The sequence below is a fragment of the Oxyura jamaicensis genome, chromosome 4 (assembly GCF_011077185.1).
Source record: "Oxyura jamaicensis isolate SHBP4307 breed ruddy duck chromosome 4, BPBGC_Ojam_1.0, whole genome shotgun sequence".
Taxonomy (NCBI): Eukaryota; Metazoa; Chordata; class Aves; order Anseriformes; family Anatidae; genus Oxyura; species Oxyura jamaicensis.
The window spans coordinates 14,150,514-14,166,430 of NC_048896.1; the positions used below are offsets into that span (position 1 = coordinate 14,150,514).

Genomic DNA, 15,917 nt, shown 5'->3' on the forward strand with positions numbered 1-15,917 from the left:
ACATCACACACCAAAGGCTTGGCTTCTTCCTCTCTTCAGGCCAAAGCATGGCTGATCCTTTAAGTGGGATCTTGACAAATTACAGCAACTCACTCCATCCCTCTTGCTCTACAAATTCAGTACACAATAAAATAAACAGAAAACCAATCTAAATAACTCTTCTTCCCACACTCCTATTGCTTCCCTCTCACTCTTTTCTCAATCCTTTATGTTTTAAGGAAGCATTTCTCACGCACAAATGGGTGTGAGGCTGGCAAAGTGTGATTGGGATAGAAACACGCTCAGTTTCACCAAGGAAGCCCCCAGACTTCAGGAAGCCCCCAGAGACTGCCCTAAGTTATTGTGGCCAACCTTTAAGCAAATTCAAAGATGTATTTTCTGACAAAATACTATAACCATGCTTCACTACACAGAGACCCAACCGTGCGTCCCCCAGACCTCACCATGCACAAGAGGGCAGACAACAAACGAGAGCTTGCGCTGAGGTCCCGCACATCCACACAGGCACCAGCATTTGAAGCAGCGTTTCTGTTTTGATATTCTAACAAATGTTCTTCCCCTAAAGTGCAGGAAAGACACATGGTGAGGAACTGGTGTAGAGCATATGGTGCTGAAATAGCAAGCTGATAAGCCTTTAACAGCTTCTGACAGTGGTAAAAGATCAATTATTGCACCATAAATATTAAAAAGTTCTTCCAGCCTTTTGTTGGAATGAATGTATATTTAAACATCAGTGGTTCCCCTTAATAGCAGCAAATTTGCCTCAGAATCTGAAAGTCATACAGCCCCTCAAAGTTAAATTAAATGCTCAATTGCTGTATGTTTACATCTCCAGCTGCTAAAGAACAGGCCTGGCACTTGCAGCACAAACTCCTGAGGCCGCTGAGACTGCGGGCAATCTAAAACTGGCCCTCGACCCTTTGTTAAAACTAAAAGGGAAAATGGTACTGTCATTGCTTTTCTTTCCCTGCAATTACAAAGGTTTGCAGCAAAAATAACCAAAGATGACTCTGGAGAGGATCAGGCAAAAGTGGCTGATCTCCCAGATTGACCACAGTGCCAGCTGAGATGCACAACCACAATGGGTTTTATCGTCTGAATTTCCTCACCCATGAAATTTCTGCCTTGGTGGTGGCGGGCACGTACAGCCACACACAAACACTCTTACTGGCCTTGATTTTAATCATGGAGCAAATTGGCAGCTCCCAACAGTCCTCTGTAGAAAGTTGCTGAGGTTAAACAATTATAATAGATGATTGCTACTAAATTTAATACTATACATGATATTTTTATGACAATTTAATGACAGAACCACAAATAATGACCCTAGGGTCCAGTTCAGAGAAGCACTAAATGAAAATTGACACTGAGCTGTAGATCTTGGATATGGATCCAAAGCTAAAATGTTCTGCAATTATTCATTTAGATCCGCTATTGTTACTTACGGGTAACATACTCCAGTAGCACCTCAACTTCTTGCTTTGGAAATCTTCCCACCTAGGGAAGGCATCTGAGCACGCTCCTCGCTTTAAACGAGTGCCTGTCTCTGCTGGCTGCTGTAGGTAGGCTGTTAGGGCATTATTTGTCTCCGTGGGATCATACGGTGATAGCAGTGGTGGTCAGGGCTCCGTTGTGTTCCAATGGACAGACTCTTGCAGTGTGAATGGACTCAAAACCAATGGAGAGAGGGGAAAAGGATGCAAAAGGTAATGAACTCACAAGTCCCAGCCCTGCACTGCTGGAAAGCAGAGAGTAGTTTCCTTGCTCTCGGACCAACATGCAATCTGCCAGGCCAAATTACTGCTTTACTTCTCAAACATTTCAAAACCTGCCCATATTTAATTCCACATGATCCAGATTCCCAACATTTCCTGAGGGCATGGTTCACCATACACACAGCAAGATCACCTCATGCACAGGTATTGTTTGGGTGGGACATTTCCATCCACATTACTGCTCTGTATATAGTCATGAAAATGGTGTAAAGCCAAGCAGGTCAATTAAAAATACTGTATTAATAAAGAAAAAAGCTTAGGTCAAACCCAGATTGGCATGGTGCATAATTTCACATCAGTATAGATGATGTCACTTGTGTTACTGACCCATACCTCTCCCACGTGGGAATCCTGTATTTTCCTCTCTTGACCATTCTAGCTGGAAAGACACACCTTGGCTTCAAGTCTTGTCCCCTTCCCATTTTCCACCTGCACCTCCCTGCTTTACATTAACTGAACTTCTTTATCCTACCTCGTTTTCTGGCACACCCAAGGTGCAGTGCTGAGGGTGGTGGCCATTCCCGATCTGTTGGATCGTCTATCCCCTGCTTCAAACAAGTAAGTTCACTTTCTCCTTTTCCATGTGGCATTTTGAGTACAGAGCATTGGATAGCACAAGCACAACAACTGTTGTGGACTTTGGCATTTTATCACTTAATGGGAACTTTGTCCATCAGTACTGAGTATTCTCCCTTTCTTTCTTAGCAATCCTATGTCTCTTAGCTGGAAATGCCACCCTGAAGTTGGATCCATCTGCCGCTCCTAAGCATCCTCAGCTCTGCAACCTTCTGTTCGTACCCTCATGTCAGACCTGAGCCAAGGTTCAGATCTGTCCTAGCACTCTGCAATGACAGCAACATGGAGTATTTCTGAGTATCTTCAGCTAAACCTGCTGGAAAAGTCAGAGCACAAACAGTTAAAGACAAGATCACAGCAATCAGTAACAGGGGAGGTAAGTCAAACAAAAAAGGAACTTATGGAGCAAAGTTAAAGATCATAGCAGTGCCCTTGGGAAGACAGTGGCATGAAAAAGCAAATCATACATCTTCCTTCCACATCCAAGACATGTAAGCTATATTATACGCATTAAATGACCCTTCCATTGCACAAGGCACAGCAAGCACACCAGAGGGAACCGCATCAGACTGACAGGGAGGTCATCGGAAGATAATAAAACCAACCTGCTCCAACCTAGGATGACCTTCTCCATGAAGGGACTACTCACAGCTGGTTAGGTTCAGACAGCCCAAAGGTGGGAAGCATGCTTCTAGCTAGCTGTCAGAAAACCTGTCTGCAGCAACTGTGGTGTGTTGTAAAAGAAGCCTTCCACTTGGTTATCAAACAAAGCAAGAAACTGAATATCACACAGGAGGAAGAAGAGAGGAGAAATCCCCTAATGCATTCAGAACAAAGAGAGAAGCAGCAGCAAACATGGCTCTTGGTATCTGTGAGGCTGCTTGGGGCCACACCTGGCTGGCCTTGAGTCTATCAGAGACTCTTAAGATGAATTCTCATTTTCTCAAAACTAGGCATTTTTTCAGCCCTAACATTTACATAATTTAACAAAAGATGTTGATGCTTGCCTAACTCTGGATAATTTATTTGGGCAGTTTGGCTCTGCCTCAGTCCTAGGGATATTCTTTTGTTTGTGTGGGACTTTTAAAGAAGATGTTATGCTCATAGAATATCCCAGATTGACAGCTCCAAGAAATGAAGACTCCAACTGAGCAGGGTGCTGTGTCAGCCATGACAATGCGAGTGCCCTGCACCGCCTCCCCTCTGCGTCCCAGGGTGAGCCACAACGTCCAGCAGAGCAGCAGGCCACGCCGGGACCTGGTGCAGCAGAGCACTGCTTCGCTCCTGTGAGCCAGGTCTACAAAGCACATGGCAGGCCCAAAGAAATCAAAGGAAGACCAGTCACTGTGTGTCCGCATCTCGACCAGCAGACTTGTAAACCAGCAAGTTTTATCCCAAAACCATCTCACAAGTTTTGATGCAAATCAGACAGATCCTGTGTTGATTAATCACTTGGTATTAGCAACAATTAAGCCTTGATGTAATTCAGCTTCTTCCTCCACAGTTTAGCCAGTGTGGTGGGAAGGGAATAAGCCAGCTCACAGAGCAGGACAGAGTCAGGGCTCAGAGCTTACAAAACACCAAAGTCCCAGCTCTAACGGAATAAAGGAATTTACCAAACATCAAACTCAAAAGATGAAGCAGACCATGACATATCCGGCATGAATACACTTCAGTCTGCAGTAGCCAACAGGTTTAGTATGAAGGGCCAAGGAGACAGACAAATTTTAGTTCAGGAACATTATTTTATCTTTGCCCAACTTCAACGAGTTTTATCCCCTAATACCATCACTCTATTTCATACCACTTCACACTGTTATAATTTTCTTTTATGTTGACTTTCTTTACCATTTTTGATACTTTCTTCATTACAATGTCTTCTGCACACTGTTTCATATATGCAGCTCACTCCTTATAAAACATGCTATAACCTGAGCCCCTCTCTTTTTGTAGTTGCTTTTATAGTTTTAAAGTGCCTGTTAGAAGATGTGCATTTCATCCATTAATTTCAATGTAAAGGAAAGGAAATAGGGAGCTCTACATGAGCAAAATGCAAAGTCCTGGGAAGCTGATGGAAAGACCCAAGGAAATTCTTCCAGAAGGCAGGCAGACATAAGGAAAGAAAATCCCTCAGAACAGTCCCACTGTACCTACAGAAGCTAACTCCAAAATCTGAAGGGAAATGAGTGCTTTGAAACCTACTTTAAAACTAGGTCTAGTTCCAATACAACTTAGGATTCAGAGAATTCACTGCTGACCAAAAACGCCCGTCCGGTGGGCCATGCTCTTTTAAAACAGCACTGCACAGGAGGAGGAGCAACTTCTCAGCCAGGTGAGCCATAAGAACAAGCAAAGGTCAATACCTTAAACCCCACCCAGACAACTCTAGACAGCTCAGGGGCTATTAGCGGTGCACCAGCCCAGTAATATTGCTGCCTGTGCAGGTACTAATCCAGGCTAGATGCTGGGGACTAGCCGGGACCTGGATGCCAAGCATCAGTGCTCTGATTAGCACAAGGCCAACAACAGTGCCTCAGGAGCCCCCCCAAAGAAGAGAAACAAGGTGGGGGGTGTTTTAGTTTATTTGTGTTTTTTGTTTGTTTGTTTAGTAGATTTGGGGTTTTTTTTTGTTTTGTTTAGTTTAAACCTGACTGCAGCAAAAGTGTGCTCACTACGGCGCTTACTGCCGCAGCTGCCACACCGTTCCTGGCTTCAGTTTCTGGAATAAGGCAGGCTGCGGACCAAAAGCAGTCGTAGCATCTCCAGAGAATGAAAATACAAATGTCAGCAAGGAGCACATCGCAAGGGCATGGCTGCAAACTCCTGCACAGGTTGGGCAATGCCTGCTTAGTAAGAGCTGCAACAACTCCGTGCAGCAAACCCTCACGTCCCATGGCAAGTGTCCAGCGTGCACGGCAGGGCAGAGAGAGGTCTTGCTGTTTCTACTTATTATCCCCACCAACCCAACTACATTGCGGGTTTATCTACGCGGAGATCTAGCCAGCCAGCTCTTATGCATATTGTTTAAGTAATTGCACAGTGCCAGCCTCTGGCACTGGTTCAATCAAAGAGGAAACAGAGGTGAAATGATCGATCTTCTGGGGACTGGAAGCTGTCCTGTGCAGCAATTTCCTAGGAATGTTCAATGCTGAAACTCAGTGTTGTTGGATTTCTGGAAAACACTACTTTGTTCAAGACCGCTTATGTAACTAAATTGTGGCATAACTGCTGGCTTCAGCTCATTGGGTAAAAAGGATATACCCCCTTTTTATTTGGAAAAATTAATTCTCCATTCTGTATCTTGTACGGTACTCACAAAGTCATCGCTTCCAGAACAGGAGGCGACATACAGTAAAAAAGTTTTTCACCACTGAAATATTTGTGTTTCAGACTTTAAATCACAATCAGCAATTTCTATTTGAAATACCTTCTCAAGATCACAGTGTCTCCTTCTAGGAAGAGACTGACACAATTAGTGATGCATTCACAGTGACGATTAGTAATGTGTCAGGCAACATTGCCTAACAAGTCACAAAACGAAAAATGAACACAGAAGTTATATGCAAAAAAATATTTTGTAACTCCCAGTTGCCAATTTTTATTTAGTGATGAGTTAATGCCTTTGGCATGCAGTTCAGGACAGGGAGTTGACAGCGCATGGTGGCAACTGGAAATGGGGAGCGTGACTTAAGGCTAGCACTGGAATCCTTGAGAAACTTAGGAGAATTTAAGTCATCCTGCCATTATCCTCATGAACAGTTTCCCTGCTCTTTGTTGTTGGCAGGGATGTCTCATTAAAGATTGAAGACTGTAATTTTTAGATTCCAAACCACCTGAACAACATAATTAACAATGCATGAGCAGAAAGTAATCAAGCATCAATTTAAGATGTTTGCAGGGTGTTTGGTTTTTCCTTTTTTTGTTGTTGTTTTGTTTTTAAATAAGCTGTGCAAGCATGTCCAGGAAAGCAAGGAATCAGTATCTCTGCCTTGAACCAGCCAGGTGAAGGCAGGTGTCTGCTCAGACATTTCAGCCTCAGCTGCAGGGCCTTCCTTTTAGCTCCAGCTGCAGTATGTGTGCCAGGCTGCACATTTCAAGTGGGCACAAGTGGAGATGGTAATGCCATGCAAAGCAGACTTTGCATGTCACCTAGCAATGTCAGTGTGACACGGTAATGAAAGCAGAACTCTGTACAACAGTTAAGACTTTAGGCTTGAAGGAGTCTAAAATGGCAGTGAAAGCATCCAAAAATTAATAGAAAGCAGAGAAGATGAACCTGAGACTGAGACAAGAAGGGGTTTCAAGGAACAAGGTCCACAGGAAAGAAAGTTTCCTGAAAACAGAGTACATTCAGAAGCTGCACAAATATTGAACCTGCAAAAGTTGTGCAGAAACCTGCAACTGCAGTGACCCAGAGTGTGCACGCAGAGGATTTTCATTTTTTTAATTCAGGAAACCAACACTCCTTACCACAAAAAGGGGTCCTGAATGAGGAACAAGCAAGACCAGAGCCAGCAAAAGCAGCAACCTGCGTAAACAAGGGGAGGAGAGGGAACGGGAGGGGACAGAGCAGGGTACCCTCAGCCACCAGTGACATTGCCTTGAAACCTTGGAGCCTGTGGGGCCACAGCTCAGAGCATGTGGCGCAGAACAAGCTCCAGGTCACCAGCCCCCTACTGCTCCTACCTGTTTCATGGCTGCTGTCGACAGTGGCAATACCGAAAAAGAGGAATGTATTTTGCCCAGAAGCAGCGTGGGCCAAGGGAAATAAATTTACAGTGACATGTTTCAGCATTTCCAAAATGATGTTTTGCCAGGATATCCAGTTCACAGGAAGTGTCAAAATATTTGGTAGCAGCCTGATTCAAACTGACACGAAATGTAATTAAAAAAAACAAGTTGTTTTACAACATGGAAAATCTGCCTTTTGGCCAGCTTTAACTGATAGCCCAGTGTCAGCTCAAAAAAAAACAAAAACAAACAAAAACCAAACCAAAAAGCAGACATGTTTCTCTGTTCTTTTTTTTCCCCGTACTGCATTGCACAACCGTAAGAACAAGGGGGCAAATTGCCTGTTAGATCTCATCGGGCTGATAGGAACCTGTCTCCCATTTTCCATCAGCAGAATTAGCAGTCAATCAGCCAAGTTCTCTTTCACCACCATAGCAAAAATGCAAAGGGCTCACATTTATTTTAGTTTTATAGTAGCTAGGCTACCTTTAGAGATTTATGTCTTGCTTTTATGCTTTACAGCACTCCTTGAAACATTAGTAATATCATCTAGGCAGGAGCAATAAAACGCCAGGACCCTTTACCACATGCAACTCTGTCTGATACCAAATCAAGTTTCTCAAGTGAAATATAGATTCAAGAAAGAAGTGGCTTGAGAAGCAGAATCAAATTCATCTCAGTTATACTCATGCCACCAATGTCAATACATCACATCCCTACTGGGCTAAACCAAGTGTTTCTTCTGCAAGATGCAAGTACTTTGGATCTGAAACTAGACTGACACAGGACTCTGCATCTATTTTTAATGTTATGGTTTTAAACTTTCTAACTCTGAATCATCCTATTTTTTAATAAGAATAATTTCTAACCTTTTTTTCAGAGCTATCTAGAAGCATATTTAATAAGACACAAGGAAATGTTAATGGAGGAGGAATAACAGACTGATTTTAATCCTGCTATTAGTCAATGAGAAGATTCTAGACGAAAGACTGTGGATAACCTAATAGTCTTTTCAGTCTCTGTCTCAGACTCCGCAGGCCTTGTGGGAGAGTTAAATATGAATTACAGCCACAGTCTGGTGATCACGCTGATATTTATTTCCCAGACAATGTAGAATATAAACATTTGCTTCAGCAGACTTCACTTCTGTGGACTTGAGCACCAAGTTGCACCAAGAAAGACCTCCTCACTCAGACTAAGACACTTGGTGTCACTCCGACAACGACAAGAGGGCTTCGTGTGAACGTACTCTGTAGCCTCTGATATGACATCAGATAAAAGGAAAATCCTTGAGTGTAATTGAGAATTAAATTCACAACATACCAAAACAAACAAGAATGAAATCAAACTGCCATCAGGCAAATGATTTATATGAATGCCTCATGGAGAGAACTGAACCATTGCTCCGGGTGGTGGCTGAATGCCACAACGTACATGCCAGTCTCCATCCTTCAGGATGGACCAGTAGCAAAGCATTCACCAGGGTGTCCCTCTCACAGATCTCTGCTTGCTGCCAAGCAGCATATGAAGGCTTTTCCCTGTTATACTGGCCATGACAGCTGTCAGAGAGGAGCCACCTCCTCCCAGTAGAGCTGTCCAAAGGGACACACTGGTCACAGCACTTTGTGCTTAGCCCACGCTGCCTCTTACTCGTGCTGTCCGAGCTTGCTCTTGAAACACCCCTCATCACACTCAGAAGTTAAATTGCTCCCTCCTCAACTCACAAAAGCCCAGGGGGACCAGAAGCTCAGAATGCCTCTGGATAAATACATTTATTAAGAGATGCATCCCTGGCACTCTGATCAAGGGATGAGCACCAGCAGCTGGTTGGTGACGGAGGGCCTGGGTAGGCCCTGGTCTGCACGGCCAGACGTCACAACACACACGTGGGCATGGATGCTTGAGGCAAGGACCAACCACACACACCAACCCCAAGAGACTCCACTTTAATCCAGGCACATCTAGAAGTGAGGTTGTGCCCGCTCTCTGAGCGGCGAAGACGGGGAGATCACGGTCAGAATTCATTGCTTTCTAGAGACGATCAGTGACAGTGATTTATGGTTTAATAGCAAATTCCCTATGAGTGCTTAATAATACAGATTAAATCCTAATAAATGTGTTTCCCGCAGGTTTAAATGACTAACTATATGATCTATTAGACTTGTCTCATTATACACACAGTTTTTCTTGGTAAGCGTGGAAATTTCTAAAGAATTGGCAGCATCTGCACGGAGAGTATTAAACAAACCTATTTTTTACTGGAGGAATTTTGTACAAATTAATTCCAGCCTTGAAAATAAAAATGCTGAACTCCATATTATCTGTGTATATCTATTAGAAATATTCAGAACAAACACTTAAAATCGTTAAGAAAATTAAGCTGTTAAATACAAACATGATAACAAATCATGTCAAGTTGCAGTTTTGTATTTCATTTTCTAGCTATTTTATCTGTTTCAGTTACATATTCACAGCACATATACTGTGTTATTCCTCCCAGTTCCTATTACCGATGTGTGTTGATCACCAAAGGAAAATTTTAACATACAGCTGCTTTTAGTTAGCATCTGTCAGAGACCCAAAAGATTAATGGATCTGGTGCTGAGCAGCAGGTCCAAACTTCACAAAAGCTTTGCTAATGTTTTGATCAGTCTGGAGCAAAAGGGTATTTAAGAGTCGCTCTGACAGCTAGAGGGAGGGAAATAATCACTTTGAATGAAAAATCCAAATTCACTCAACTGGTAATGAAATTGCACTGAATATTGATTCAAGGCTCTAATAAGCTCAGAAGTTCAAAGCAAGCACTGGAAGGCAAATATTCCCTCCTCTTCTGTCAGACAAATCTGTAGTACTACCACAAGGTAGGATTTCACTTCCTTCTAAATACACAGGATTATAAAAGAAGTCTGAAAGCAGTCCTGCATTTTCTCTCTCTCTCCCCCCTGCCCTTTTTTTAAAGCTGACAAATTTAATATCAACTAAATTTTAGCCTACAGAGCAGCACTTTAAAGTGATTTACATCTAAATGAATAGGTTTCTGTCTCCCTTCGGTTTGCAGAAGTTATGCAATTGCCTTTTTTATTTTTTTTCCCTAAAACAGACTAATCTGAGATTAATGTTCAGCTAAAGCTCATCCTTCATTCCTCCCAGCCATGCCAGAGACGTTAATGACAACGCTAGGAGTCTGCTTTGCAGAGGATTTCAGACACCACAGCACTGGAGGAGAGTTACTCATCCACAGCAGAAGGGGGCCTCTTCAGACTTCTGTCACTTCCCAAACCGTCTTTCCTCAGGAGATGGAAGGACAGACCACACTAAGACAGGGAAGGAGGACAGTCTTTCTGCTGAGAGTTTGACCTAATTAAGGAGCCGCTCATACGACACCGATCAGAGGATAGCTTCCAGTGGTTTGCCTTCCAGCCTGCAACTCCCAGGCAGAGGCACTGTGCTCTCTCTGCATTACCTGTGGAGCCTTGCTGGTGGCAGCCTGCCCCTCTGTCTGTTCAGGCAACTGCAATTTGTTGTGTACAGCCTCATATTCTGTCTGCTGGGTAACACAAGAGGATTAAAATTGTACTGACCACACATCAGGGACTATGTTGTCAGTGGGGAAGCGCACAGGTCTGAAACTGTGGAGGTCAAGGCTATAATTTTGTCTATGCTGCTGACCACACAAAGTGCCTTCCTGTTTGATACTTTCATTCTCTACCTCTGGAGTGGAATGAAGCCCATTGCAAACCACTGATGGAAACGATAGGCATGGCCTTGGAGGCTTCAGCCACAGTTAAGTGCAACACCAGCATCTCACAGACCGATTTCAGGCTACCTCAGCCTTCTGCAGCCTGTGCTCCTGGTCATCATACAGGTGGAACCTGATGTTGCTTTAGACCTTAGATCTTCTGCCCCTTACCCCCCCTTTCTATATATATATATATGTATTTATATATATTTTTAAGTAAAATGTGTATTTCCAGCTCTCCCTTCCTGAAGCCCAAATATCCTTATCTTTTACCAACTCCAGCTACTCTCCTCTCATCCTCCAGTGATGTGCGACAAACATCAGCCTGGACCTCCCCATCTTCTCCAGAAGGGAAGTACTTCTCTCCTCAGGCCACCCAGAAGCTCCCTGAAGAGCAGGGCACTTGCTCTCTTCTCTGAGACCCATCTCCATCCTAACTCAACATGCACCTCTCTCATCTGGTGCTGTCTGTTAGCGTGATGACCAACTGCTACTCAGAGTAGCATCCTCACCTCTGAAGTCTAAAACACCTTTCAGTGTCAGGCAGAGCCCAGAGCCAGGGTTTGCGGAGCACTATACCATTTTGTAAGCCTCTTCATATCAGTAAGGCCTCCAACCATTAAGTGTCAAATATATAAGAGCATCAACGTGTGCCTCTAGCACCCTCTTTTCTTCCCACTCATGCTCTGTGATGCTGTCTGCATTTATCATCCAACCAGAAAGTCAATGTCCCTGAAAAGATTAGCAGGTGATTAAAGTGTACAGCAAGACCTTCCCTGACCACACTGAATGTGTGCCTCGGAATGAAGCCTAAAATCACAACTCAGAATATATCAAATAATCGACAGGCACTTTAAAGCTTTTGCCCCCATACCTTCCTTAGTCTGGTGTAAAAGTTCTGTGTGCTAACAACTGCCTCATTATTCTCTCTCACAAAGGAGAGAAAAAAAAAAAAAAAAGAAGATTTCAAAGAGAAAATAAGTTCTCTTGTTACAGCTCTGCCCAACCTAGCCAGGTGTGACAAGGCCAGCATTTCAACAGATCATTTGAGCATTGCACCATTGCTGACTGTTGTCAGAATGCTTTTTTCTTCACTGTGCCTCCCTTTTTCTCCTGTGGTAAAAGGTCTGATTGTTTTCAAATGGCAAAATATTAAATCCTGAATCTTGATTCCTATGGGAAACTCATTACTGTCATCGTTAGATGGTCTTTGATCTTCAGAAAGAGAGAAAAGAGCAGAAAATATCTGGACTTATGTGCTTGTCATTAGAACATGGTTTTTACGTGTTACCAAAAAGAGGTCAGACTGGTTCTATTGTGCTCTTCAGCTGAAATTCAGAAAACAAAACCCCCACTAAGTGTGAAAAAATGACCCTATTTTGATTCTTTCAGGACTGAATACGTACACTAAAATGCAGCTAGACCTCTCTAACATGCCCTTCACACAAGGTAGTGTCCCTGACAGGTGACTACTTCCAGGTTTCCCACATCTGAACATCATATTGATCACTTGCTGCTTACAAGCACAGCTCTGTATCTGTATCTACATGGATCTCAAAAAGGAGGGAAGCATACCTGACAGAGCAGCACAAAGATTTCCTTGGTATATATGAACAACCGTGAGATCTCAGCAGCTCTGCTCAGAATAGAAGTAAGTAGAGGAGCTGGCCTTGGGACGGCCAAGCTTCATAAGTGCATCTCAGAGTTCATCTAAACTTTGATCCCAAGGATAAAAAGGGTTGTCTTTTTCTCTCTCCTCTCCATCAGTCTTTTATATGAAAACAAATCTGATTCCAAAGGCACTCAAAGCTCCCTGACTAGCTTATACATCAGACCCTCTTCAGGGAAGTTTTGTTATTTGTTGCTAAGAGCCGGTTGGGGGTTCTCAGCAAAATTGCTATTTAAACTCTACCTAGCTGCAGCAGGACTCAGATTTCCTGGTCACTAACTCACTCGTGTGCCTCTGGGTAGGCACCTCAGGTACTTTGCTGTTTGGGTGCAGAGCTGGGTGCTTTAACAAAGCTTTCTACTATGAAAAAAACGTCCAACTGTTGTTTTACTAGACCACAGTCAGCAGAAAGATCATCAGTAGGGAGTCAGAAATTCTCTGTCCCAAAAGCTTTGGGACTGGGAATTTGGTCTGGCCAATAGTTGTGGGGAAGGGGGAGGGTTTTCCCACCATGGCATCTTTACTGTCTGGAAAGCTGTGGAGCTGACACGTGTGTCCCACTTCTGCTACTTTCCATCTTCTGGTAGTCTCCACATTTTACTCTAATGCACTGCAGCCACACATTTAAATTCAGGAAGTTCCAGGCTTGAAGCTGGCTGCCAGCATCTCCCTCTCTCTGCACAGCATGACAGACCTCACAGCCCAGCACGTGGTTCCCAGTTCGTCTGTCGTTATAAGTCACAGCCCTTTGTGCCTCAAGGACGTCACAACAAAGGGCAAGTGAGGAGAATGGACTATTGACTTATGTCTTATGCGCACTGAAACAGGATATTAATTATTGTAGAAGACACAATAGAGACTATGATAAAGGACAGAAAGGGACAGCTGGCTTATTGTCACCCATTCCCTGCCGCTGCCTGTACCTTTCTTCATCTGAACAAGCTCAATCTCAAGAATAATCAGATTCCGGGAGGGCTGAGACATTTTTGGTTGCATTGGCCCAAATGTACCAATACTGTACAGCATGGCCATGGCAAATTGACATCTACGGATGTGCCTCATTCCTGGTAAACAGCAAGGCACACAGTATGTTGCCAACTGCATATGCTCTCTCTGGATAGATCAGTACAGTCACTGGGAAAAAATACTTGCCAAATCCCTGAATGCAGCATGAATATCAAGGCAACAAAGAAAGGAAAGAATTGCCCACATAAACCAGGCAGTATTCACACCCCTACGTGTCAGCTAACATGGAGGAAAATAAGTGACCACAAGGATGATCACAGGTTAAACCCCACGTGCACTTTGAACATGACTGGATCTTCTGGGGTTAGATGTTGTCTGGACAAATACAGACAACTTGCCTTGTAGTGTCTGCTTTACCAGACCAGAACTCCCTAATCAGCAATTTCCAGTCTAAGCATCCTAGTAAACATGGTGCACAGAGCTTAGGGGATGAAAGAGTACACATCAGCAGAGCCCAGAAGTCGAACAATCCCGAAACTTAGTCTCAGCTTAGATTCCTTTTCAAATTTCCTTTACAATGTCTTGTATGCTACACCTATTAGGAGGGGTGGATGAATCAATTTATACAAGGTCTAAGATACGGATTAACTACAACTGCTCTCACGGCAGGAAGCACCTGGCATTTAAAGAGCAGTAACTCTACCTACCAACTTGTAAAACCCACTCTGAAAGGATACTGTCTGAAACAAACACTAACACATGGTGCATCAGTTGGGCACAGGATGCAGAAATGCATGTTTTTGCCATGGTAAGGGTTTTAATTTTAACTTCTTGAACATTTGGTTCTTGTTACTGCCTTGCAACCCTGGAGACAACTGCCTTCCTCTCTGTTTGTCCATCTGCAATTTTGCAGAGAAAAAAAACCATCAGCAGCTTTTTCTTTTTTTTTCAATCACATACTTCACATGGAACTAACTTCTTTGAAATCTCCTAGCACATACAATGTCCCTGCTGCTGCAAGATAAAATGTGTCACTGCTCCATCTGCTTCTCATTTGCTGATGAGTCTGTACGGCAACATGCTGCTGAGCAGAATATTCCAAAAAAGAAGAAACTGTGCAGCCCAACAGATCTGGCTTTGACAGAGCTAGGCCCAGGTCTCATTAATCATTTTGCCGCGCTGCTTACAGTACCTGGTAAAGCATTAGGACTCCCTCTTGGATCCAGTATTTCAGGGGCTTGCCAGAGGGATGAGATTCACAAACCTGAAGAATCTGCAGTGTCCTCTCTCCTGTCATATCCACAGGCCTCATTAACGTCACCTGGAACGGGACACATCCCACATCACCCTAGATCTCCTGCATGAAAATTATGGCTATTTCCAGTCCCAGCAACGGCCCATTGGCTCAGATGCAAGAAGTGATGGCAACACCTACATCTCCTCCCCTCTCACTACCTGCTCAGCACCCTGGGGATGCAGGGTCCTGCTGGGTCCTGCTTTCCGATGGTAGCCCACCTCACAGTCCTCTAGCTCCAGGCTCCTTGCTCTCACAGCAGTGCCCCTTGACCTTGAAGCCCCACCACCCCTGGTGTCCTGAGACTTCTGAACCTTCAGAGCCCTTACTGAGACCCAAGCGGTGGTGGGGGTAATCTCCTTCTGCTCAAGAGGCAGATTGGAGAAGCAAAACAAGCAGCTTTTCCATTCTGGCCACTCAAGCCTGACCATCCAGCCCGCTGCATCTGAGTAAAAATTGTTCCATTACTTAGGGCCCGAGGAGGGCTCTGGTATTCCATGGGCTCTTACCCTGTTTATCCACTCAGGGACATTGATACACTCAGGACTGTGTTCTCTTTATATCAAATTCACTCTAAGCTGCACATTTGGGAAAGTTTCCTAATAACCATGTCTATTTAAGTGTAATTTTTAGATTAAGAAAATATCATTTTCTAAAGCATAAATGTTATTCTGTTTTTCAAAATAATTGAGGGAAGGAAATGATGATTTGCATTTCATTTTCATTTTTTCAAACCAGCTGCAAATCGAAGAAATTCCTGATCTCTATTGAATTACAAACTGCCTTTGAACTCTTAATGTACAGCTCTTTCCTGTACTTAACATAAATAATGTTGTTACAGTACATGCCCAGTCAACAAAGGATGCACAGAGATACAAGAAAAGTGAAAAGTCTGAAAGCAAGGTGATAAGATTTTCAAGGCAGAAACACATTTTTCTACTTACCATTGCCTAAGGATAAGACCATTTGAAGCAAAAAGACATGCAGCTCCTCATGTTTGATGAAAAGGTTACTAAAAAAGAAAAGAAATTATGACTTTCCCCCCCAACTCCTTCTGATACGAGTCAGAAGAGAAACCAAAAGGTTGCCTAAAGGGGAAGCAAAGCAGCCTTAAGACACTTTCTGAAATTAAAATTTTTACTGAAAAACCATGTGGTGAAATTATAG

The 15,917-nt window shown here is 43.5% G+C and overlaps 1 long non-coding RNA gene across 1 annotated transcript in view; it reads right to left on the reverse strand.

Moving 5' to 3' along the window:
• LOC118166433 overlaps nt 1–15,917 on the reverse strand; it is a 38,580-nt gene that overhangs the window by 10,011 nt on the left and 12,652 nt on the right. Inside the window, exons 4-5 of the long non-coding RNA XR_004750498.1 lie at nt 15,695–15,762; nt 14,721–14,777 (exon numbers count right to left, since the gene is read on the reverse strand). This is a non-coding gene — a long non-coding RNA (uncharacterized LOC118166433). The remainder of the gene's footprint in view (nt 1–14,720; nt 14,778–15,694; nt 15,763–15,917) is intronic.